Consider the following 25,258-nt stretch of genomic DNA (forward strand, 5'->3'; position numbering starts at 1 on the left):
GCATTCTCCTTAATGTTTTGTTTAATTGAAAGTAATCAGTATGATGATACTACTTGGGATTTCACTGTTGATTCTAAAGTAAAACATTGTTTTTCTCCCTATGTTGCCTTTCTCATAACTGTTCACAGCTAGCCCAAGACATTTTGATGCCTGAATGAAGGATAAGATGGCATTTTCTTCTATTCCATGTTCAAAAGCCAACTGGATGGGTAATGTGACAGAAGATGCTATAGTATCTCAGCATAAAAAGGTATCATGATAGAATGGAGCAGAAATTTGTTTAGTTTGCACTGTAATGCAAACTTACTTAATGTTGTATTTTTCAAGCCAATACATGGACAAAAATTCACTTATCCTTTGAAATTCAGACTCCTCTGAATTTCTCCCATAAAGAACAGATACAAAAGTGGGAAACATAATGTATACTTTGAAATTCCTGGGAACTCCAATATCTCTAATCCAATCCTTAGAGAAATGTAGGAAATTCCTAGAGAAATTTAACACACACATGGATGAATTTCAGTTTTTGCTCACAGTAACATTTTCATTAATAAAAAAAGACAGCTTTGCATTACCCAATGAAGTATATACAAGTCAGTAACCTTATTTGCTTTCCTTAGATTAATGTTTAAATATTGTTTATATATTTTTGCCATGAGAATCTATAGTTGCTAAGGTTAAATGTTTAAAAGCAGCTGTTCATTCACTTTCTTTTAAAAAAACACTAAACTTCGAGGAAAGTAATTACTTCACATACGGACTGCAATTGTTTTGTGCTTCCTTTCCCTTCATTTCCAAGCAAAGGACTTGGCCTTTTGTTGGGTTACGAAGACTCAGAAAAGAATTGCCTTTTTTAATAAACTAATGTTCCTGCCAATGTGCTAAAGTTGGAGTATCCCTTTGTCACAGTAAGATTTATAGCATGGATCAGAACTATAAAAGGTGGTGCTGAATCCTGCTATTAAGTAGAATTAATATTCTTTTCAGTGGCATTTTTGACCAATGTTTTTTCAGTGTATCCTGTTAAAAGCTGATTGTTGACTTTTCGTCCTCGCATGCCAAACACTTTCACTGAAACCTAACGAGACTTTCATCTCACCACCATTATTTCTTAATGGACTTGGAGGCAGGCGGCGTATGGAAATGGATTTCCCCTTTTCAGCTCGATGCAACGGGCTCTGTCATTAGCAAGCAAGGCTTCTGCAGAACTATTACGCACAGAGACATTTAAAGCACTTCCAGAGCAACATGCCTTTCCCCCTCTAAAATGCAGTTCGTGTGCCTTTATTTATATAGTGCAGCAAAGCTTTAGCTGTATACCACTTTCAAATATCTCTGCTCTGATTACTTTGCTCTCTGCTGTACAGTAAAAGTCATAATGAATGAGATCATGCTATTTTTTTTTAATGGAGTGGATTTTGGAGAACTTTCCCCTCATCTTGGGCAATAAATCTGCCTTTGAAAAACCACAAAGCCCAAACATTTGACCATTTGACAAGAAGACTGCACAGTGACATCACTCATCACTTATTTCTTATTAGTGGGTTGATTATACACTTCATATTTGGCAGGACAATGTTGCCCATTTCCTTCATTCCGTAACTGCTATTTTTAGTTACCCTTTCTGTCCATTTCACTGGCACTGCCCTGCGATCTGTCTCAAAAGTACCCTCTCCTTACTTGTATTTGTGGGCTGAGTGTGGAGTAAGTAAATTGCTTTCAGAATTACCCACTGCAGCCATTGTTGAGCCTTCTCATACACTAGTAAGTGTTTCTAAAGATTCCTTAGCAATTACATACACAGATGGAGTTTTGGAAACTCTCCACTTCTGGCGGTATTTTGAATCTCAGCCCTCTTGGCAGCAAGCGAAGTTAAAGTAAAGACCTCGCGGTGTGATGCCATCCATTTTAAGAAGTTCAGCAGTATTTTTTACGTCTTCATTCAGATTTTATTTGAAATGTTAACTGGCTTTGCAAACCGTCATTAAGAGAAGCTGGCACCCATGCAGACATTCTTCCATTCTTCAGTCCCTCTTGATAGTTTTATACTGAAAGCAGTGAGGTGGGTTGTAGTGTTTCTTCAGGTTTTGAACATATATTATACATGCTTTTCTATGTTAAGACATTCCACTTTGAGGAATGCTAGCTGGCTTGGCATTTTCTTCACACCTACTATATATATACACACCCAGTATGTGTGCACGCACACACACACAATATATATATATTAATATAAATATAATATACAGTAGGTGTGAAGAAAATGCAAAGCCATATGCATATGAAGTTTGCATGTGGTTAAGAAAGCACTTCTTTTCAGTGGACTTGGACAAGGAACTTTTTTGATAGAACACCTACAAGGCAGTTTTCCCAAATGTACAAAACTTACATTTCATTTCATTTAGTCTCATTCAAGCCATTCAAATTCCTATCCCCCCCCCCTGCAAAGACACATACCCTGCCTTAACAAGGAAGGCCAAATTAAGTAATTTGGTGTAGTGACACTAAAGCCCTGTCCAATAAACATCAATAACATACATTAGTCTCCATTACAAAAAGAAAGAAAGAAAAATAACACAACAGGATGAGTCGTCAAAAAGCCCTGCTATCCCAGTGGGATGTTTAACCTGTTATCGTTGAACAACTGGCCCTCAGGCACGATGACAAAGGATTTTTAAAAATCATTCCTTAGTTTAGAAAGCAACTTAAGATATGTTATGGGATGAGCATCACTGCAGGGAGATGGAGGAAATGCATCCCCCCAAAAACAGTTTAAAAGTTTTGTATACCATTTACTAATTTAACTGCAAAGCTGAATATACTTAAGGTAAAGGTAAAGATTCCCCTTGACATTTAGTCCAGTCGTGTTCGACTCTAGGGCGCAGTGCTCATCTCTGTCTCCAGGCCGTAGAACCAGCGTTTGTCCATAGACAGTTTCCGTGGTTACGTGGCCAGTGCGACTAGACACGGAATGCCATTACCTTCCCACTAAGGTGGCTCCTATTTATCTACCTGCATTTTTACATGCTTTCAAACTGCTAGGTTGGCAGGAGCTGGGAGAAGCGACGGGAGCTCACTCCGTCATGTGGATTTGATCTTACAACTGCTGGTCTTCTGACCTTGCAGCACAGAGGCTTCTGCAATTTAACCCACAGTGCCACCACATCCCTATTGAATATACTTACTATTATTAAAATAAAAATGCCACTCAGCAGAGTGAGGAAGACTGTCGACATGTGAGGAGAGTTGCACCCGGCCGCTTGCTTAGCCAGTGGCCTGGTCTTTTAATTGTTGAGGGTCAACAGCAAAGTCCCTGCTCTCCTCTTTATGGTTCTTCAAATCAGACTTGGAATAGAGAGCCTTTCTTATAGAGGACTCTTTGCAGAAGGTCCTTTAAACAGAAGGCTGTCCTCTGAAAAGTAGGACACATGACAAACTAAGAATTACTTGTTAAAATACAATAAAAGCTCTGCTAAATCACGGTTTACGTCCAGCATCTTTTTTTTTTTGCACAGTTGTGAACCAGATGCCTCTTGCCACACCTAAACAAAGAAGCTCTCTCATGTTGTTTTTAATTTAACAACTAGGAAAAAGATGCATAAAGTATCTGATCATGGGGGTTCCATATAGACATTGTGACTGGCAAGCAGGTTGATAGGCCTACATGAGGTCACCTCAGCTAATTTTAGACTAATCTAAGATACTGACAGAAAATCCCATAAATGAGTTAGGAACATTATTTCTAGAAAACGACTTCAAAAACAAGCCAAGGGTCCTCTCCCAGGCTTATGGAATACCTCATCAGATGCTGATTATCATGCCCCATAACATGCGTTTTGCAGAGAAGCTAGACAATAAAGAAAATCCATATTCCCTGTGATTAAAATTTTTCTCTCTCCACAGAATGTGGCTCATGGACCAGAGGAAGCATCTCAGTCCCACATTTCGGGGAGGCATACGCCATCCCAGTTGTGAGGTGTCATCAGTCCCATATGAGGATTTCTTCAGATATGTACCTTGCTAAATGAAAAATACATAGGTGAGGAAAATAAAATGGTATGATGAGCCAATGCTTTTCACCACTTGAGGGAGCACCTCTTCTAAAAACATGCTAAATGTGTCATGCAATTTGACACATAGTCACTAATACTACTAGAACTCAAAGTTTTTGACAGCCAGCAGAAACAATATTCATGTTCCAACTTTGTTAGCTTCTCAAGTGGAACATGTTTCACAAATGGAACTCCATCCAGAATGATCTGCTCCTGCTCCTTGCTATGTGGATGTAGTGAAGTCAGGAAGGGGCTTTCTGAGTCTTAAGGAAGAGGAAGACCGCTGAATTTCCACCTGAACATGGTAGTATAAGCACTAAATTGAATCATATTGTTTCAGCATTTAATATTTCTTCTTAAATAAAATGTTTACTCAGTTGTCCTTATATAGTACTTAAGCATTGTGAAAAATCTACATATTGAAGCAAACAGAAAGTCTACCCAAAAATTTGTCTCAGAACTCCTTAATCCTCATCCATCAGAATTCAAAAATATATATTGAGGATCTTTTGGACTGTTACTCACCCCATTGGAACTCCAATGTACTGAGGATTAGCAGCAGTATAAACAGTGGTAAGGATCTAATGAATGTTTGCAAACATTCTGTTATCTTTCAAAAACTGATAATCCACTGCAAGTTTTTTTTGGTCCTCTATGAAAGTGGGGGGAAAAACCCAGAACTTTTTTCCATGAACAGAAGCATTAGCAGGAATGGTATTTTTTCAATATATATAATATTTTAAAGGATCATAAATTTGCCCCCAAATGCAATTTTTAAAAAATTAACAAAACTACAACACTTTGTCTAATGTTACACAAACAAGTCTTCTAATGTGAAAAATGCACAAAAACACTTGCAATCTCACCAAGTGGAAAGAAAACTTCTGAAATTTTTCATTCATACCTGTCAAAACAAAATAAATAAACATTTAGATCCTCTGGCCAGTATCCCATGCAATTGTTGTGTGTGTGGAAGCTGCTTCAGTAATATGATGGTTGTGAGGCTGTGAGGCTGCTCATGTAATCTATTTGTGCTGCTCTGACAGTTTGCATAGGTGGAATTCTGTGTGGATAAATATTGCACAGGATACCGGTTGTAATTAGCAGTGTGGTTACAGTTAAACTTACATGTCTTGTTTTTCCTAAATCCATGAAGAATTCGAGTTTCCCTCCAAAATAGAGCTAGTCTTCTGACCAGTAAGATATGTCATGTCAATTTCTTTGCATCAGTGCTTGCTGAAAAAGAATGTGAGACATTTTTTTTATTCCAGTACATTTTATTCCAATACATTGTCTGAGACGAAAAGAGTACCCAGTGGCAAACATCAATGTTGCAATTTATTGTGCGGCATTTTAATTTCCCAGCTGTTTTTTTTCCCTATGAAAACAAAATATTTTTTTTTAAGTGCCTGAAAAGGCAAGTGGCTGAACTCACATACTTCTTTACAACTCTTCAGTTGTAAATGTTGTAAGTCTTTGAGTTTTATCTGTGGGTCTTGTTCTACATCTCCTGACCCGGTAAGTAAGGATTAAAGAATAAATAATGGATCAAATCCTGTTTGTGTAACTTTGCAAGCAGAAGCTGATGAGGCCATCGCTTGCTCTGCTAAAATATACTTTAAATCAATTACATGCTTCCCATCCTCCCATTTTGGTTTCCAAGGCCTCCTTTTTGTCCTAGGGAAGCCTTTGGGAGCCGCAGGAGAAGGGGAAGGATAATCTTTAATCAATAAAAATTACTTCTGGATTGCCGCCACCGGAATCAAGACCACTAGTGGTGATTTTTGGCAATTAAAGGCTCCTCCCCCAAGACTCTCAAAAGCTCCCCCAAGACAAAACTGAATCTTAGAGAGCCTCAGAAACTAAAATGGTTGGGTGAGTAGGAAGCATTTAATTAATTTCAAATAAATGTTAAGGGCATGAGCTGATGATGCCATCAGTTTCCACAGTGCAAAGTTACAGGAACAGGATTCTTTGTATGTACCATATATACTCAAATGTCTGCATTTAACTGTATCTAGTATTTTATTTTATTTCTATTTTCTGTTCACTATCACCAGAAATCTTACCGTCACAGATTAAATATAGTCATCTCAAGCAGGATAAATAAAGACTATGTCGTAACCCTCAGTGCTACCTACCTGAGTATGAATTACAAATTAGAGCTGTATTTTATTTGTCTCTTCATTTTGGAAACAAATTTGTCCCCGATTAGCAACAAATGGTGCTATAAGGCGAGGATACTGGGGCAAAGTTTCAGTGGGAAAAACAAGAAGGTCTCCAGCCATCGCAGGGCAAACTTACTGCCATGGGAAATACAGAGCTTTGAAAAGTTAGAGTACGCCTGCCAGAATCTAATAAGGATTCTAGGAACTGTAATCCCAAAAAAGAATTTCTCCGGTGAAATAATATCATCTAAAGCAGTGGTGGTGGTGGGGACAATACAATTAAATTTGTATTCTGAACTTGGATTGCTCCATGATTTGCTAGTACTCTGCAAGGTTTAGACATTTATACTATGTAATTTCATTGAGCCCCACTAAATTCATTCAGTGTAGTATCCCTCCTCAGCAGAAACCATGATATGTAAACAGAATTTCTTAAGTGTATCTAAGCCAATATAAAGACTCGCTTTATAAGACACACCTCACACCTGCATGCAATACAGCAGTCTTGGTACACACTGGTTTAACTCCTTTTGTGAAAAACATTAATCCAGACAACTACAATAATTGCACCAAGGAAAGAGCAAAAGAACTGGAAATACGAGCTTGTAGCAATCCCGTGAAACTGGAAGACAAATTTAAAGGAGATTTTTAAAAAATGTTTTGGGCTTTTAAGTGAAGTATTTGTATGACTTTTTAAAGCTTATAAGTAAAGGAGGTGGACAGAGGCTGTCCTAAACACTGAAAATTGTCGTAGAATTCAAACCTGGTTTCATTTATTAAACATTATTACATAATGGAAGTGGGATGCTGTAATTCAACCCAAATGGAGAACTTCAGAAAGTGGGTGGAAATGATTCAGGACATTAAAGAGAAGCTGTTTAAATTACAAATCTTTCTTATAATCAGGAGTGAAGTGGTTAATTTGAAGGATATACTGAAAAATAGGCTGGCAAAACTGTTTCCAGGGATGTGGGGATATTTCTTTCTCTCTCTTCTCCCCCTCCCCGCCCATTTTATTCAACAGGGGTTTAAGAGAGGAGGTTTGGAAGGGAAGGAGGGCTTCAGTTCCAGGATCTCTGCATTCCCACGAGTTCCATTAAGGAAGGGGGAAGGGTTTCCTGTGGAGGCCGACATCTGCAGCATTTACCAAACAGCAGGAACCAAGGAGCTGGTAAAAGGCGAGTGAACCCAGGCTGACAGTTCTGTCTGGACAGGGGGAAGGCTTTTGGATAAGCAAGTAAGCAAGCAAACAAACAAACCATATGTTTAGGGGGGTGAGAAGAAGAAGAGGGCTAACAGACTGATTGTGGCAATATATATATATATATGTTACAAATATCACCGAGTATATAAAACAACAGTATTAGTGGGAGATTGGAGCTGGCGTGAACATGCCCTTGCATTTTCTTCCTGGAATGCAAGGATAAGTAAAAAAAGAAAAAGAAAGGAGAGAAAGAAAGTCAAAATTGTCGTCAACATCCTAATCTCAGCTCCCACTGCTCATCAGCACCATTTCTGATGATCAATGGATTTGTTTGGAGCAGGTCTCCTTAATCAACGTTGATCAGAATGTTTTGGTTTTTTTCCCCCTAACTTTTTGACACCTGATGCCTGTTTCATTAAGGTTTCCACCATAGTCATACGTTTTAGGCAAACACAGCTGTTATTTTCTCTGCTGCCGAGCTTTTAGGAGGATTGCCGGTGAAAAAGAAGCAGAGAGTGACATTGAGTAAAAATAGCCAAGAGACTCCGCCATCTGGAGAAAACAGCCGGGGAGTGGTGGGACAAATAGGTAGAGCAGCACAACCAACAGAAGGCCCCTATTTTTTCATCAAAAGAGCATCTAATAAAGTAAGATTGAAGAGACAAAACACTATTCAAGAAATGCAGTCCCAAACCCTGTTACAGTCTAATCATTCTATGGCCAAAGATTCCTGTCATAAAGATTTCAGCAGTCTTTTTAACCATTGCTATACCCGGTTGCTTCCTAGAGAGATTAAGTAACTTCTCTTGTATCATGTGAAATTTCAGACAAATCAAGATCTCCGACCAGAATAAACTAGACCAGGATGACTAGTGTGAGGGAATCTTAACTTTCAAAAGCATTTCTTGAACCAAGGGTTTTTATTCATGTATTTATGAGCTGAATCTCCCAAGACTGCTTCTGCTCTCAGGGCAGAAATAACTTCTGAAAGTTACGCATAGACATTATTCGTAGGCACAGCATCTGAAGAGGAAGTGTGCCACACAAACATCATCAGGAAAACCTTACATTTCAATGCATCTGCATTCCTTGTCTCTTCAAAGGATGGTGGAGAAGAGGAGAGAGGATATTTGATTGATTTATATTTTATAGTGTACATTCCTGAACACTCCCGTTTGTTGTCCAAATTCCTGTTTGTGACCTTCAAATTCCATATTTATGGAGTCACCACCTGTTTTTCTCCCGTCCCTTGGCATTGTCTTAGAAAATGAAAACAATTCAAATACTTCCTGCCCCACCCTGCTTTTTTGCCCTTCTCATAAAGATAGCCCTAACCATGAAAGAGATCCAAAAGTTTAAAATGGCACAAGTGACCAAAGGAAATCAATGTGTAATAGATATCCTTTATTGGCTTTAAAAAGAATAAGACATGTTTTTGATTTGCTGATATATGAGAAGCCTAATAAGGTAGAAGGTACAAATGAAGTACATTTATAGCTTTGAGTCTCAGGGGTTTTTTTAATGAATCTCTAAAAAAACAGAATTGGAGCCACAGAGAATGCCCTAGCACACGAGTGTCAATAAGATATAAAACAGAATGACAGAATACACTGATCTTTTTAATACAGTGGGGTCTCGACTTACGAACGGCTCGACATACGAACGTTTCGACTTACGAACCGCTCTCATAGGAATACATGGACTCGACTTACGAACTTAGATTTGAGTTACAAACTCTTTTTTCCCTTTTTTTAAAGCTAAGTCATCTTAGGTTAAAAGAAAAAAGAAAAAAAATATCCCCTTCTAGTGGCAGAAGGCGGAATAGCAGCTTCCCATTAGTTTCTATGGACGAAAAGAGCAGATACGGATTAAATGGTTTTCAATGCATTCCTATGGGAAATGCAGATTCGACTTAAGAACTTTTCGACCTGAGAACTGCCTTCCAATGCGGATTAAGTTCGTAAGTCGAGACCCCACTGTATCAGAAATATATAACTATGTTGAATGAGAGAATGATGAAAACAAAGGTTTTAATAAAATTTTGGATGGACAGGTGTAACAACTGAATTGGGTCAGCTCATTACTGAACATTATCAATCTTGGCACTGGGTCCTGGCGATTCTGTAGTTCTCAGATCAAAAATTGAGAACATGTAGTTGAGTTTGAGTGTGTTCTCTGACCTTCTGTATTACTTCAGTTTAGGACTGTGCACTGGTTAGCGGTCCTTAAAGCCTGGTACTTCAATCTACATAAGTTGCAAAGTTATTTAGTATGTAAACCTCTGAAGGTCGCTATCTAAAATTTGACATGTGTACCCCCCTCTTTAGGGTCTATCACATATCTAAATTCCATAAAGAGCATTGCAAAAACAAGCAAACCAGCAATATAGCTATTTCAGTTTTTCAGTATTTTGTTGTTGCTGCTGCTGCTTTTGTTAATGTTGTATGCCATTAGTTCACTCCCAATATATGGGGACCCCATGAATGAGCAATCTCCAAAATGTCCTGTCCTCAACAGTCCCACTCAGCTCTTGCAAAGTCCAACCTGTGGTTTCTTTAGCGAGTTAATCCATCTCACATCTGGCCCTTCTCTTTTCCTTCTGCTTTCAACCTTTCCCAGCATTATTGTCTTTTCGAGAAAATTTTGCCTTCCCATGATGTGCCCAAAGTAGAACAACCTCAGCTTCAACATTTTTGCCTCTCAAGATAGTTCAAGCTTGATTTGCTTTTGGACCCACTTGCTCAATTTACTGGCAGTTCAGGGTATCTTCTACAGAACCACATTGCAAACATTTTTATTTTTTTGTGGATGATTGTGGCCTTCATCTCCAGTGTTTATCAACTTCCAATCAATAGAAGGCTTAACAAATTGACCTGACCTGGTAGATTTGGCATTTGGAATCATAGGTTCAAAACCAAATAAACAATCCTAATCTTCCTGCTAGGAGTTGTTAAATTTTGTATATTTTGCATACAAAAGGTCCTTGGTTAAAGCCCTTTACATTGTCAAAGTGTATGACAAAGCTTATGACAAAGTGTAGATATTAGATGGGCATCTGACAAGTTATAAGACAGTTTCCTAAGGGCTTATCCAGTTAGATAATTTATTTTGGTGAAAGTATTTGGTTTGTCTTTGATTAGGGGTCTCTCTTTTGTTTTTGCATTTTTGTTTTGCTAGCGGGGTGATGTTTGTTTGTTTGTTGTTTGGGATTATATTTGAATTAACCAGAAAATGTAACTTTTGTCTTGGTTCATCTGGTGATGTTTCCTATGAATTTCTGGGACTTTCTGCCCCTGATGGGGTATTTTTGTTCTTTTTTGTTAGTATCTTTCGCTTTGTGCTGGCGGCTGAATTTAGTGTTATACATATTACTTCCTGTTGTTTGAAAATGATCTAGTGAGCACCTCTTGGTTGGAAGCTTTCAGTTTAGGAATGGGATGGGAATCTCCAGAAAACAAACTCGATCAGAGAAATTGAGTTTTGTACCACTTCTAAAAGACTTGTCCTAAACAGAAAGGTTTGCTCCCTCCTTTTTTTTTTCTTTTTTGGACAGAAGATAAGTAAAAAAAAAAATTCAGGGAAGTTTGGACATGAATACTGGCTATCTACCAATTCAAAGGGTTTGAACTTTTGCTTAATGTGAAAGAGCCCTAAGGCAGTGCCTGAGGATCTTATACTTCCCAAGAGAACTTGCTAGCTTTCACTTTTAACAACTTGCTCCTCACAGGTTCAAGGACATGTGACAAAGTGGAAATGAGGGTACAGGGAGCTCCAGAAACAGCTATCAAATGATAGACTTGCCGAGCAGGAGGATAAATGGTTGTGGGACTTTTTAGTTTCTATACCAAATAACCTGACTCATTTTGCATGATACTCCTCTCTGGCAAGGGTGGGTGGGGAAAAATTTCTGTTACATTCTGTTCCATCTTGGGCCATATCTGTTGAAAGAGGCCACTCAGTACCTATTCTTAAGATCAATGACTTTTTTTGCCACACTAGTGGTTCTGTTTATATGCTTAGGCAAAGTTTTTAGTCATTTACTAAATATAAAAGGTTAAAACCTTTCTTTTCTCTGGAAAACAAAAACTTAAGCTTTTGCTACTGCTCTCAGGAACATATAGGAAGCAGAAAAAGCAACAATTTCTGACTTTTTCCTTGTGATTTTCAGCGAATACAGTAGTACTTCAGGCCATCAGGAAAAAATAAAAATAATATAACTGCTACCTCATGCAATAGACAAAATGCTACACATTATTAGCGTATGTATTCTTATGTATAGTCAGGGAAACATAAGTGCAGAATTTCTTACAGATCCACAATTTCAAGTTTGTCAAGACAGCTAGACATAACTGGTATAGCCCAAAAGGACAAAATAATATAGTGACAAACATGGAAAATGCAATATTGTTAAATATATGGAAGATGCTGAATAATGTCCAGTATTGCTGTCCCAGGGCAGCAATTTCACTACTCCAGTTACAAACTTTATAAAACACTTTTTTAAAAAAAGGCTCAGAAAAAATAATATTGCCCCATTAAAATGTAAAATTAATAAAACAAAGAGGTGAACTGTGTGCAAGTTCACAATGATATTACTTCACCATTTGGATTTCAGCGCTGAGAATCTGGGTTATATCCATAAATCCCTGAGGAGAAAATCATTTTCTAAAAAGTGAGACTGAGAAAGGAAATGATCACCGATTCTGTTTCTCTGTCCGGACCTCAGAGAAAGGTTCAGGAAGTCTGATTTGGTTTCCATGGGTTTGGAGCTCTAGATATCCTTCAGAAAAGCAACCACATATAGCTTATAAATCTATTAGAGAATGGCACATTCAGCCTGATCTATGGAAGTGCCACTTATAACGTCCACTGAAACTAAAGAACTTATAACACCTCTGAGGCTCAGGTTTACTATTTATTATTTATGTCAGACTTCACACTATGCTCTGGATTCAGTCAGAGATCATTTGGGAGTATTTAGTTCTTGGAATGCTGCTGTAATTTAGAAAGTCATACCGTTGCAATTGTGGTTTTGTGTGCTATATTGTAGATTTTGGTAGCTGGTTCATCATGTCAGGTGGCCTTGTATTGGCCATGCATCCTACAGGGGAAGCATGCGGGGAGGAAGGGGTGGAGAGACACATACTTTTTATGCATTCTCAAATTTGATCTTGCAGCATAGCTCCAAACTACACTGAAGACGCATTTTCTTCCTGTCCTTGTTTTGTACTGGCTTGTAAGAATTTTTCATGGGACTGTTCCACACAGTTGTGAGCATTTCATTTCTGCATTTTTCCTAACGTGTATACTCCTTTATTTAATTATTCCCCCTTCTATAACACACATGCATTTCCCCTCAGTTCTGCACATTTTATCAATCTGCATAATATAATTAATAAACATACAACATATTTATTGAAACATTTTGTGGCCCTGTGTGTGATGTTTCCACAGATACAGAAAGCTCACTTGAAATAAAGCCATTCCCCTGGTCATAAGACGAGCCGAAAGAGTGGTGCTCCAACCAGGGTCTGACCCAAAAGAGCAGTGTTGCAAATGTAGAGTTGTCGGGTATCAAGGCTGTGGTCAAAATCTCAGGAAATCCTTTGCTTCTCTAGATTTCCAAGCATGGAGAGAAATCTCAAGGGAAGCAGTACTTGAAGAGAGAATACTTTGATTTTTGTGTGTAAGACGGTTTCAAAGCCTGAATACCCATCTCCACCTAGATCTCGTGGCTCAAAGTGTGAAGTTGCTCTAAATTGCACAATGGGCTCAAACGCATGCACCCAGCAGCTCTCTCACAAAAGACCAATTTTTCCTACTAGTTTTTTCGTATACTAACCTTAGGTCCATTATGACATATGGAGCAAGGTAGGGAGTGGGGCACCATCATCACAACTCATAAACCTCATTTCACAAGCCCTTGGAGCAGTGGCACAAAATTGGGGGTGCTTTTGGCTCCTGTTCCCAACCTTTATCAACTCTACCACAATGACATAAACCGTCCCTGGTGCTGGCCCTGTCCCCTGCTTTTTGGTTCACTGATTTTGGCAGTAATATGCACTGGCTTAGCACAAATGCCACACACAAATACCTAGAGCCACATACAAATACCTGGAACCAGCAGGAAATGGATGGAGAGTGTATCAGGTGTTTTTTTTAAGAAAAGCTCCTTCACACACACACACACACGCGCGCACACACACACACACACACACACACACACACAGAGCAGACCTCCCCCCTCCAGTGCTGCATGCCTTCAGATTTGTCTTGGAACTCCAGTGAGGGATAGTGGTTCCGTGAAAGAATAACCAGCACCAGGAGATCTGGCAACTCCGTTGTGATAATTATGAAGAGAAAAGTGATGACCGCCATAATATTATAAATTAAGAGATTTTAAATGTTCAGCTGAACAACAGCTGGGGATGAAAAGAAGTGGTTAAAAGCCCACAAAGGAAGAATAGAACTGAGGAACAAGGTTGAAACATATAAGACATTTTAGCATCTGTGCTGTACTTCCTAAATCATAAGAACTGTCGTCTGTACACCATAGGAAGTTCTTTGATGCAAAAATCTGGTTGTTTCTCCACAACGACTTGCATTGAAAGTATATCCATATCTCTTGTCAATGAAAGAATCTAGAAAACTGACATACTAAGGAAACTAACACAGCAGATACCAGTACATTCTGCAATGCCTATTTATTTCATTTCTATATTCTCAACAATTTCAAGGCACAAACCACCTATCAATTTACAAGACTGATTTTGTTTATTGTCTCCTTTCTACCTTTCAGTTTATTCCCCCTTTTGCCCATTAAGTATTAAATATGCAAAAGAATTAACTGCTTATACACCAGAGCTCAGTGGCTAACCATGATCAGAATCCTATTAGTTATGCCTTCGATAAATATAAATCACAGCTGTGAATTGCCACAGGTTAAGAAGTCATTGTAGGCATTTGTTGTTACGCACCAGTTAGGTGACTCTGTGTATAACAAACAAGGCCTACACTGACTCCTTAACTTCAAGCAATTCGTAGTGGGAATTTATGTAACTGGAGTTATATCAGCCTATTTTTTTCAATTGGATTCCAGCCAGTGTTTTGGATGTTGAAGCCCTAGGTCTGATTGGCATCTCCAATTAACAAGAGCAGGTAAGACCTATTCATGTGACTCTGGGGAGCTGCCACCAGTCAGATTATGTTGTGCTGGGGCGGATGGACAAACAGTATGCCTATAAGCATCTGTTCGTTTCCTAATTTCTTGAATACAACATTGGTCAGTTTTTTATCTTGTGTTTCTAACCTTTGGCTACGGAACCACAAAACTAGTCTGTGAATCCAAGGGAAGGCTTTAGGCTTGTTTTGTTTAAACAATAGCCAACCATGTCCCATGACAAACTGTTTATAACATGGCACAAAAGTCAGCTGTTGAAAGATACAAAGCAAAGACCGCTGAGCTAACACAATCCTTTCTGGGTGTGTAAGAAGCTCTTTGGATTCTAGCATCTATCTTGTACTGAAGGCATTTTGAAGTTTGGCCTTCTCATTGTCTTCCTTTCTATTAACGGTTTAAAAATTATCAAATAGGTTTTTTTTCTTAAATTACAAATAATTTATATAGCCTCATCACAGTAAAGTGTGTGGATGTGCGCATTTAAGAAGGACTTCGGTATGGCAAATTTAATCCGGTCTGGATTTTAATTCAGCCAGCCTGATTCAAAATTCCTCCCCTGCTATGTTGATTTGATTCCAGATTTATTTAATTTTTGGACTTCATACTTTTTAAAATTTTGTGCAGCAATTCCCATAACAAAATGGTAATATAATATGGTATAATTTAATGAAATTGGATACCACAATAAACATCATTTTTAAAATGTATCTGGAATTGACAAACTGATGTGGACCTGAAACAGGCTGGGTTTTCTATCCCTGATATTCATGAATTGATAAGTGGCTAAGAGACAGTTGGGGTAAGGGCTAATCCACTATTTTAACTGTAAGGAAGGAAGCAGAACAAATCATTAACATGCCATGATGATCTCCCCAAAAGTTTATTTCAATGAACTCTCTCACTTTTGGAACAATTGTGATGGTATCCAACATTCCATATAAGCAAGCACTGAATCCCCAGGTGAACTATAACCTGCCTGAAATGCTGTTTGTGACACATTAAAGTGACATAATTTATCCTGTAACTTGGAGGAAGCACACTACCCTGTTTTCTTTATCTGGACTGCAGATGTCTTCGCCTGCCATCTATACCAGAAAATAACCAGTGCTGATCGTTTGCCATCTTTGATTCATGCATTTGGCGTGGCCAGTTCATTAGCTTCTTCAGTAAGCTAGAATCCTACTCATTTGGGTGAAGAATTTCAGTGGAGCTGGGCATTTGTAATTTCTCAGTGAGCAACAAGGCGTGGAATTTTTGTGCAACTGAACACAACATTCAGTACTAGAGTAGTTATAAATAATGAGAAAGAGGAGGAGCCACTGGATCCTCAAACACTGTACTATTATTTTATGCAGTCATGAAGAAAGTTACTTTTTTGGACTACAATTCCCAGAATACCCCAGCCAGATTGAGATATTTTGGGAAATATAGTTTAAAAAGCAATGCATTCCATTGCTTTTTAATATTTGGATAAAAGTCTGGATATTTATAATGGTCTGTTTTTGTCTCCTTCAGAGAGCCTATACTTATGACCAAACCATAGCTTGGAAGCATTATTTTGGCGCACTGCAGATCTCAGAATCCTTCAACTCACATGGCCACTGGTTATAATCCCAGGAGTAACATACATTTCTCACAGCTAACTTCTTATGTGAGGAGACTTTGATTCTAAAGTTCCACCAGTCTCTAAGTATGAAGTGTGCAACTCTGTCTTAAAATAAATTGAATTCCCCTCTTATGTACAGATGTTAGCTGAAAGTTCTCCAGACATGTCAGAAAAAGTAAGACTCAACATGTATTATTTTTGTGTCCCTGAGTACCCGCTGGAACGGACGGGCAGTTGGCCCGACACATGATGATGCTTATTTTTAAACCAATCTAGATAAACAAACCATTCCATTTTTCATCCTTACGTTTCTCTTGTTTGCTGTAATTAATCCTCTGAGAAGTTGCAAATTAAACAGCACTTACTCAACCCCAAATGGAAACTTCATCTTATAATGGTTCCTTTTACAGAGTGCAAACCAAATGTAAAAATTGTATTTTTTTTTTAAAAAATGGAATGTGGAAATACTCATAGTGATGAAAGTTATACTTAGTAAATGTTGGAATACATCATATTTTAAGTGTTTATTAAAAAATGATCATCATACCACTGAACTTCATTAGGACAATCTTAAATGGATTCTGGAACCTGCTCAGTTCCAAGTATCTGAATCCAAACATTAACTTGTATTCAGAATTAGACGAGAGATAATGCATTGCTTGAAGGACATATGGCTTTGCTTGAGAATATCATTTGTCTTAAGGGAAAATGCTTTGAACTGATGCAGAAGATCTAGGCAGTTGGATCAAAGCTGTTAAAAGTCACAAAAATGGTGATTTCTTCTTTTTTATGATAAAGATCAACACACTAAGGCATGCCTTATATGATGTGGCTGGATGTGAAAAATAAAAATGTTCTGAGATACTCTGAGATGGAAGCTAAAGAATTATTTTCTTCTCTGATATTGGACTTACCTAGTTTCAATCGTTTCCACTAGACGGTAAATGAGTTCCAGTTTGTTTGATAGATGTACGTTGGAGCTATTATTCATCTGCAACTGATCAAATGACAATTCTTACAAGAAAAAAAGAGGCTTATATGGAAAAAAGTAGTAATTATCACAAGATGCAAATAGCATAAACTGCAAGTCAGTAGCAATACCAGGCAGTGAGATCTCTCAGATATTTAAATGCTGTACCATGCCTGCAAAGTGGCATCTCTGTGGGCATTCTTGAAAACCAAAATGCAATCTATACTCAGCCGCCTGGCACCATGCAAGCTCTTTGTGGAAACTATATTAACATCTGGGTAGTGTGTGGCAGGGGGAGGCATTTTTGCATGAGCGAGAGTTGCGAGAAAAAAAGGAAATGGGAGAGAGAAAGAAATGCAGCACCATATAAGCAGACACAGATCTGCAGAAATGTGTTTGATGGTGATTTGTAGGCATAAATTCAAACTTTAAAATAAGTGCTATAATTTACAGAGAAATGCAGTATATCATAGTTGACCTATGTAAATGGTGGCTCAGTCTGCTATTCTAGTGCTAACTGTTCCTAGTTAATGTGAAATCCCCTGCTTTCCCATATGGTTCCATATCCTTAAACTGCACTCTGACTAGACAGCTCTTTAAATAGAGAACAGGGTTCCCTGTTTACAGGACAGACATCATTGCTGGGCCCTGCAGGAGTGTTTAAGGATGCTGGTCCTTTGTCACTCGCTGTTTGTTTCTGGTTAGAGAAATGCAAGTCTAAAGTTCCCTGTGGCTCTCATTGGAAAAGTCCCATTGCTCTCTAGATCCTGGCCTTGAAAGAAACTTGACCTATAATTTTAGACCATTATTGAGTTATCATTATCTGGACAGTTCATTGACTTTAATTAATAAAGTCATCTTTAAAATTCTAAATTTAGTAAATCAACACCCATCAATTATTATGACTATGTAGTTTTATTGTCTTGGTTTCCTTACAAAGGATCTCAACTGTAAATATCGCTCTAAAAGCAGCTGCATCACATTTGCACTGAAAGAAAACATACTGAATTGTTTAGACAGAGCCATAGTGTAGTGGCAATTTCTTTTCCCCTTACTTCGGAATTAACAGTTTGAAATACTGTGCCTGAAGTTCCCATAAAGCTCGATATGCCTTGGGAAAAGCACTCCAACCTTAATTTAGGCCAGGCTTCTTTCCACTTTGAAGGAACAAAATGAGGCTTTAACAATTCCAGGAGCCCTTAAGCAGTTGTGGACTGAAGACTTCAAAAGCAATCAAGAAGGTATTGTTGGTGTAAAACACTCCAGGAAGGCTGCTTATACCAAGCACATCAGGGCCTCCAATCATGCATCCAGGAAAATCAGCTTGGTTCCCCACTGTCACCACTATATGCCACATGCACATTTAAAATATTGCAGCTCCGTATGAAAATGAAGGCTGTGTCAAATATTTGCTATTTTCCAGCAGGCCAAAAATAGCAGTAATGGAGAGAAATGTTTTTGCCAGAATGCTTGGTGATAATCTTCACCATTTCCAGTCTTACTCTGTCCCCACAATACACTCGGCTGCTGCTTATAACCCAACACACCTACCTTTTCTGCTGCTTTATCTTTTCTGGTTAGTTAATCAAGGTGATGCCAAACAATCAGGGTCCCCAGCATGATCAAGATGCCCCATGCATGTAGCTGCTTTCTTATGTCTACATTGTGACATCACTTGGGAGTGCGGGGAAAGCTTGTTAGTGCCTGTCCAGACTGACCATTATGGGAGTGGGTTGGACCAGTCAACAAAGGGTCTGTTGAGATTGGAAGGAAGAGCAATGTGCCATTTGGCATGCTCATCCCATTCAAACAGCAAACAATTGCTTGTAGCCTGATCAGCCGTCAATTAAGCCAAAACATAAAAAGTAAGAAAAGAAAAAAAAGTGTGCTTATATACTACTCTATAGCACTTGAAGCACTTTTTGGGTTGTTTCGAATTTAAGTATGCAGGCTACACATTCTCTCTCTCTCTCTCTCTCTCACACACACACACACACACACACACACAGAGAGAGAGAGAGAGAGAGAGAGAGAGAGAGAGAGAGAGAGAGAGAGAGAGACCCAGCAGCAAGCCAGGTACTCAATTTATCAATCACAGAGAAAAGGAAGGCTGAGTGAACCTCAAGTCGGCTACTTGAGATTGAAACTGGATTGTGAGCAGACTTTTGGCTGCATTGCTGCAGTTTAACCACTGCACAATAAAGTCCCTTCCCCATATTTTTACCACTTCTCCCATTTTTGTTTTGTTTTGCTGTTCCCTCTCTCTGTTGGTGTCATCCCGTTTTCTCCCTCCCCCTCCCCTTCTGTCATTCTCCCTCTCCTCCCTTTCTCTCTCCTCCCTTGAAATATGCAGCCATAATGGCAGAGGCTGCTGGAGGCTGCTCTCTCCAGGCTAAACCATGGGCATGCCAAAAAGAATGCATTCCCTCTTGCTGGGCCAGAAGAGTTTACAACAGCTCTTAAAGGGGAAGGATGGATCATTCTAGGTAGAAACACTTGTGGACAAACTCTCCCCCCCCCCCCCGATCCAAATCATGCCATCAATGATCCATATATCAATTTTTTGTGCCAGGGTGGACAAGCTCTTAGATTCTCATGTAAGTGAACCAGGCCAAAGCTAAAATAGTAACTGCACCTTCTTTATGTGCTGAAAGTAAGCAGGCCATTTTAAAGTTATTTTATATGAGTTAAATAGTTGACAGCAAATTGCTGAAAGTTAAAATGTAGGCATTGCTTGTCATACAGCAGTCATCAGACTAAGTGTGTGACAACAAATGTCCATGCTAACTTTGTTGCTAAAATTTCCACATGTTGACACATATCATTGATGGCCATCATTCAACATGTTACATCACTTTTAATTTCAGAAACTAAACAAGATTAGATCTAGTTAGTATTTGAATTGGAGATGAACCAGCACTCAAGATCTCTAGGCAGAGCCAGGGGGGGAAATGGCTTACCAGTCAGGATTGACAAAACTGGACTAGATGGTCCAGTATAGAAATGGGCACAAACTGGTTCATCCCAGTTCAAGTGCCGCTGCTCCCCCCCTGCCTCATCAGCTGATCAGCCACTCACCAGGCCCAGCTTGCTTGCTTTTTCCATCTCCCTGGCTACTCTCCCAGTCATGAGCAAGATCTTCACTGCCCTGCCCTTTTGTCTGAGTGAGATATAAGGAATTGCCTTGAAGCGTTTTCCATTAGGCGAAGGAGCTTCTATAGTACTATACTCACCATCCTTTCAATTCCAGGCTGGGTGAAGCCCAGAGGATGCATGAATTAGTACTGTGGGTAAGCTTCTAACCTAGTTTTTCAGCCCCTTAGCCAAGACAGAAATTCTCCTGATTGTACACTTTGTACCTAGTACACTAACCTGACAAGGTAGACCATCCAAAATACAGTACTTAGATGTAGTGAATGGGGCTGTTTGACTAGGCACCTTCTTTAGACACTCAGCCTCTTTTCTCCCAAGGATCTCACCTTGGTAAAATATTTAAAAGTTTATTAAACATTATTTTAAAAAGCAAAAGGATTTTAAAAGGCAGTTGTACAGCTTCAAAACAATGCAAAATCATCAAGAAATTCATATTCAGATAATTAAATGAGCCCTATGTGAAAGCAAACGGCATCAAATAATAAAAGCTGACTACTAAGTAAAACTATTTTCCAGTTAAGTACTCATGACTGAGTCTCTACAACATCACTTCTAGGCCTGATCCATCATCTGCAGGCAGAGAGCAGCAGTATTCAAAGACTCTAACTAATTCCTTGCTAGATCTAAAATCCCTGTTCCCCCAGAATGGTGTTATCCAATCAAACTCAAGTCCTTTAATCATTAATTTCACTCTCATAATGTAACTTCTTTCAACCCCTCCCCTCAGTTCCCATAAAAACCTCTGGTGACAAGCAATTAGGAATGGAATGGAGTGTTTAGGCTCTGCCTGGCATGTCCTTGAAGCAATCTGGAGCATAGCAAAATACATCTTCTTTCTTATGCAGATAAAACACCACCTGTAACAGACTGGAGAGGTACATGTCCCATCTGATTTCCTCACATGGGAGATCATTCAAGAGGGCAGGGCAGAGAAGCTTGAGCTGTTGGTGGGATGGAAGATCAACCGAGGAGGTGCAGGAAGCTACCTTGCTGGGCCTGGTGAGTAGATGATTGAGCCCGAGGAGGCAGGGGAGGGGAGCAGAAGCACCTGTGCTGCTGCTCTTACGAACTGGGATGAACTGGGATGCCCATTCCTAGTCCAGTGATCTGACTAAATATGAGGCACCTTCCTACTTTCCCACAGACTGACAAGTCACTTGTTGGAAAGCCAGTCAGCCTGCTACTTTTTTTTTCTGACAGTAGACTGCCTGTCAGTACCATGGTGGGAAATCTAAGCAGCTGTCTGTCACTTTTGTATGCATTTTTAGGTGACTGGCTGTACATGACATTTAATGAAAACATAGCAAGGTAGAATAATAACAAATATTTGTTTCAACAGTTCTACCTATGATGCTTTAGATCCTCCCCACCTTTTTTCCAAAATGAGGTGGATATAGGATCTGAGTAATCCCATAAAAATGTTTGGTTTGGCTTTCTTGCAATTTTTCCCCAAGTCTTAAATCAAGAATGTAACAAAGATTCCTGTTAGGTTTCCACAAGGCTACTGACTCACTCACCATGGCACATTCTAGGTAGAACGGGTACATTCTTGGATAACAACAGTGGACAACAGATGGTTGACTGGGGCCCTGTGAAACCATATTTTGTTGTTTACATCAACATTCACAACATGGTTAGTCAAGCCCCATTCCCACTGAGCTGAGCCAAGTTGTGTATTTAATTAGCCAGCACTATCTGTCATTTACTATGACGAATCCATACTTAATTTTCTTTTGTAATGAAAATAAGATGCTTCGTTTCTTCAGAATCTACATGATGATGAGGAGAAAAAGCAGGTCACACTGATGTAATCTTTCTGACTTCTGCAAACCGCATGTAATAACTTAATGCTCCTGAAGGATTGTTTACTTGGAACTCAGACTCATTGACAAAATGGGATTTACTTCATAATAAATGTGAATAAGAGGGATAGATGGTACATGCTCTCTATGCTATCAGCACAAAAGTAATGTTTCTCTGTTAAAAGGACCATTCCTCCTTTAAAACAAGGTCTTTCCCCATATGCCTTATTCACAAGAACTTTTGCAGAAGCTTCCCAGAAGTAAAAAATCTATTTTTATAGAAGGTGTGAAGGGAATGTGCATCTTCTTTTAAGGTAAACAGTGTCGTTAAAAGTAAAACACTGCATTTTACTGCAAATTTAGTGGTGAGGATGCAACTTCTCACAGGTTAGGGGAACACTACATCTGTCCAACTTCTGGCATAGCTGATGCACAGCATTGGGCTATTCAACCATGAATGGCAGAAGAGTTATTTCGTTAGCAAAGCATATATTTCTGTGCATAATTTGGTCCGGCTGCTTGGTATATCTATAAGCTAATTGCTTTGGAATGTTGTAGATCTATGACTTTCAACAAAGGAAGAGGGTGAAATGTAAGGTGGACAGTCCTCTGTTTGAAAGAATGGGCTGACCTTCTTGTATTATTCTTTAAGTTCCAAAACTCACTCTTTGGCTATGCACACGTGCATAGGAACTTTCTTCTGGGTAAACTTGCATAGGATTGTGCCACTGTAGGACTACTATGCCAAGAAATAAATTGCTGAAAATGGAGCAGACGGACTTCTCCATCACTGCCAATATTCCAAACTGCAATGTTTTTTTAAGTGATGTGTTGATGACATAAGGAAGCTGTTGCAAGGATATATCCTGCTGCAAATATTTAGCATCAGAGTGCCAGTAAAATGAAACATCTCTCCTTCTCCCACTCATCCTGCTGTGAATTGTTCCTAAAATTGATGTGAAGAAATGGCTATTCCCCCCCCCCAAATTATTAAGTGCATCAATTTCTAGTGCTCTGCTTTACAGACAAAATGCATTCTCCATAAAACAGAAACATTTTGATCCCATGTGCTTCTAAGATGCCTATTTTAGCTCAAAGGTGTCATCCATTTGGGCAGGAAATTAACTTTTCAACTGTTGATCCTTTCTGCGACACCTCCTAAAATACTATGTACAGGCCAGAAAAAGAGATTATTACTACAATACTTGACAGTGAAGTAATAACCAAATTTCCCAACAACTTCCATCACAGACCCCTAGCTCCTACACATCTTGGTGGTTGTTCTTTTTTTCTTATTTCGAGCCAGAATATTACTTCTCCAAATGTAGCTTATCATTCAGCTTGCAAAATCAATTTGTCAATTTTAAGTGTGAATATTAATTGCAGGAATTGGCCCTGGCTGCCTCAAGCCATCCCATACTCCACTCTTCCTTAGTAGGATACTGTAGAGAAGGGGTCTCCAACCCCCAGGCCATGGACTGGTACCAGTCTGTGGCCTTAGAAGGACTGGGCCACCGAGACAGATTTTCGAGGGCCGAAGGAATGTGTGTGCATACTCCCACCCACCTGCACTCATGCATGTATATGCGCGCACACACATCCCCATGCACATAGAGACACATGCACACCTCTCGCATGCATGCATGCATGCCCCTCCCTCCCACCCTGCATGCACACACAGACACAACACACCCTTGCACAGATGCACGGAAACCCGCCACCCCCACGGTCCTTGGGAGAATGGTCTTCAACTAAAACAATCCCTGGTGTCAAAAATGTTGGGACCCACTGCTGTAGATGGAAGGTGCTTTGTAACAAAGGGGTTTATTGAGCTGGGATGGCATATAACAGGGACTTATTTGTAAACATAGAACTTTCTACCTCTACAGACAATTCTTCCTGTACATTCCTGACCTCCCGGGTTAATACTTCAAAGAAGCCATCTCATGTTCATTCATAACTTGAAAGATTCCTCCGAAATACACTAAGCCAGAGATGCTACAACAAGGGTGACGTATAGCCAGGCTTACTCATCCCTTAATGAAGCTTTCTCCATTTCTCCCCTTTTTCTCTCCTAGTTGAATGTTTTAACAAACTCACCCTTGGTAACTGGGCCAGGTTGTTCGAGTATTGGCAGTAAGCACCCTCTTCTGAGAGAAAGGTTTCCACTTCTGTTGAGAGGTGCAGCAGCCCACCATCAAAGACAGGGATGTTTCCCTCCTCACATTAAGGGAATGAAAATCAGCGATGAAATCAATATTACACTTTTTCACAACACAAATTTATTTGAATGACACCTCAATGACATCTCAGTTCTACACAACTAGATTATCCCTTCTGTCAACTCTTTCTTCCGCCGGCTGACCGGGGGCATCTCATGAATTGAGAAGCGGGGGAGAACCTCCTCACAAAATCGGGCAAGGGAACTCCCTCTTCAGTCATCAGCTGCCTATGCTTCCAATCCACCTCTCATGCTGCTCCACAGATTCTTCAAGTTTCTGAAGTGACGTTTTGGTGGGCAGCCTGTGAGCAGGAGCTGAGACTGAATCTATTCTGTCCTTGAACTTCAAACATGGGAGCAGTTCCAGAAGAAAACTGAATGGGTGATAAATACCATTACTAAAGGAGCAAGGATTTTTGTTACGCATTTTAAATAGAAACATAGTGTGAACATCCATTACCCCTTAGAGTCACTTCCACACATTTAACTAGCAATTTTAGCATGGGAGCAAGCAGTGTGAAACATGCCTGTGCGCGCACCCTGCCTCCAGTCCCTGCAGGAGACTCCATCTGAGCCATGCCAGGTGGAGAAGAGACGGGCAGGCAGGCAAGCAGTTTGATCTTGTGGTTTGTGGGCCTGAGGCATAGTGTGAGTGTATTTGGTTCCTTGAGAGGTGAAAGGCTTGTGAATGTCTGGTGACCCAAACCAAGGAATAAATAGCTGATGAATTTTGTATCCTCTAGATTTGGTTCCATGGGTTATTCACCCCATCACAGTTACAGCACTAGTCGCCTACATCCTACAAAAGGAATTTTCTTCTGTACCACACCCAGCTGTATGATGCCAAGCCTGACAAAGACCCATGCAGATTCACCAGCTAGCCTATGGTTTGTGATTTTTTT

General features: G+C 39.5%; 1 long non-coding RNA gene across 2 annotated transcripts; it reads left to right on the plus strand.

The window, feature by feature from the left end:
* The first annotated feature begins 128 nt into the window (after positions 1-128).
* On the plus strand, positions 129-25,207 carry LOC140707990 (uncharacterized). 2 transcript variants are annotated; one of them, XR_012088117.2, is made up of 3 exons: positions 139-250; positions 3,904-4,039; positions 25,100-25,207. It is a non-coding gene; the product is annotated as an uncharacterized LOC140707990 (long non-coding RNA). The 2 variants fall into 2 exon arrangements; XR_013537193.1 differs by lacking the exon at positions 25,100-25,207 and having other exon boundaries at positions 129-250; positions 3,904-12,882.
* The last annotated feature ends 51 nt before the right edge of the window (positions 25,208-25,258 follow it).

This window comes from Pogona vitticeps, chromosome 6 (assembly GCF_051106095.1).
Source record: "Pogona vitticeps strain Pit_001003342236 chromosome 6, PviZW2.1, whole genome shotgun sequence".
Lineage (NCBI taxonomy): Eukaryota > Metazoa > Chordata > Lepidosauria > Squamata > Agamidae > Pogona > Pogona vitticeps.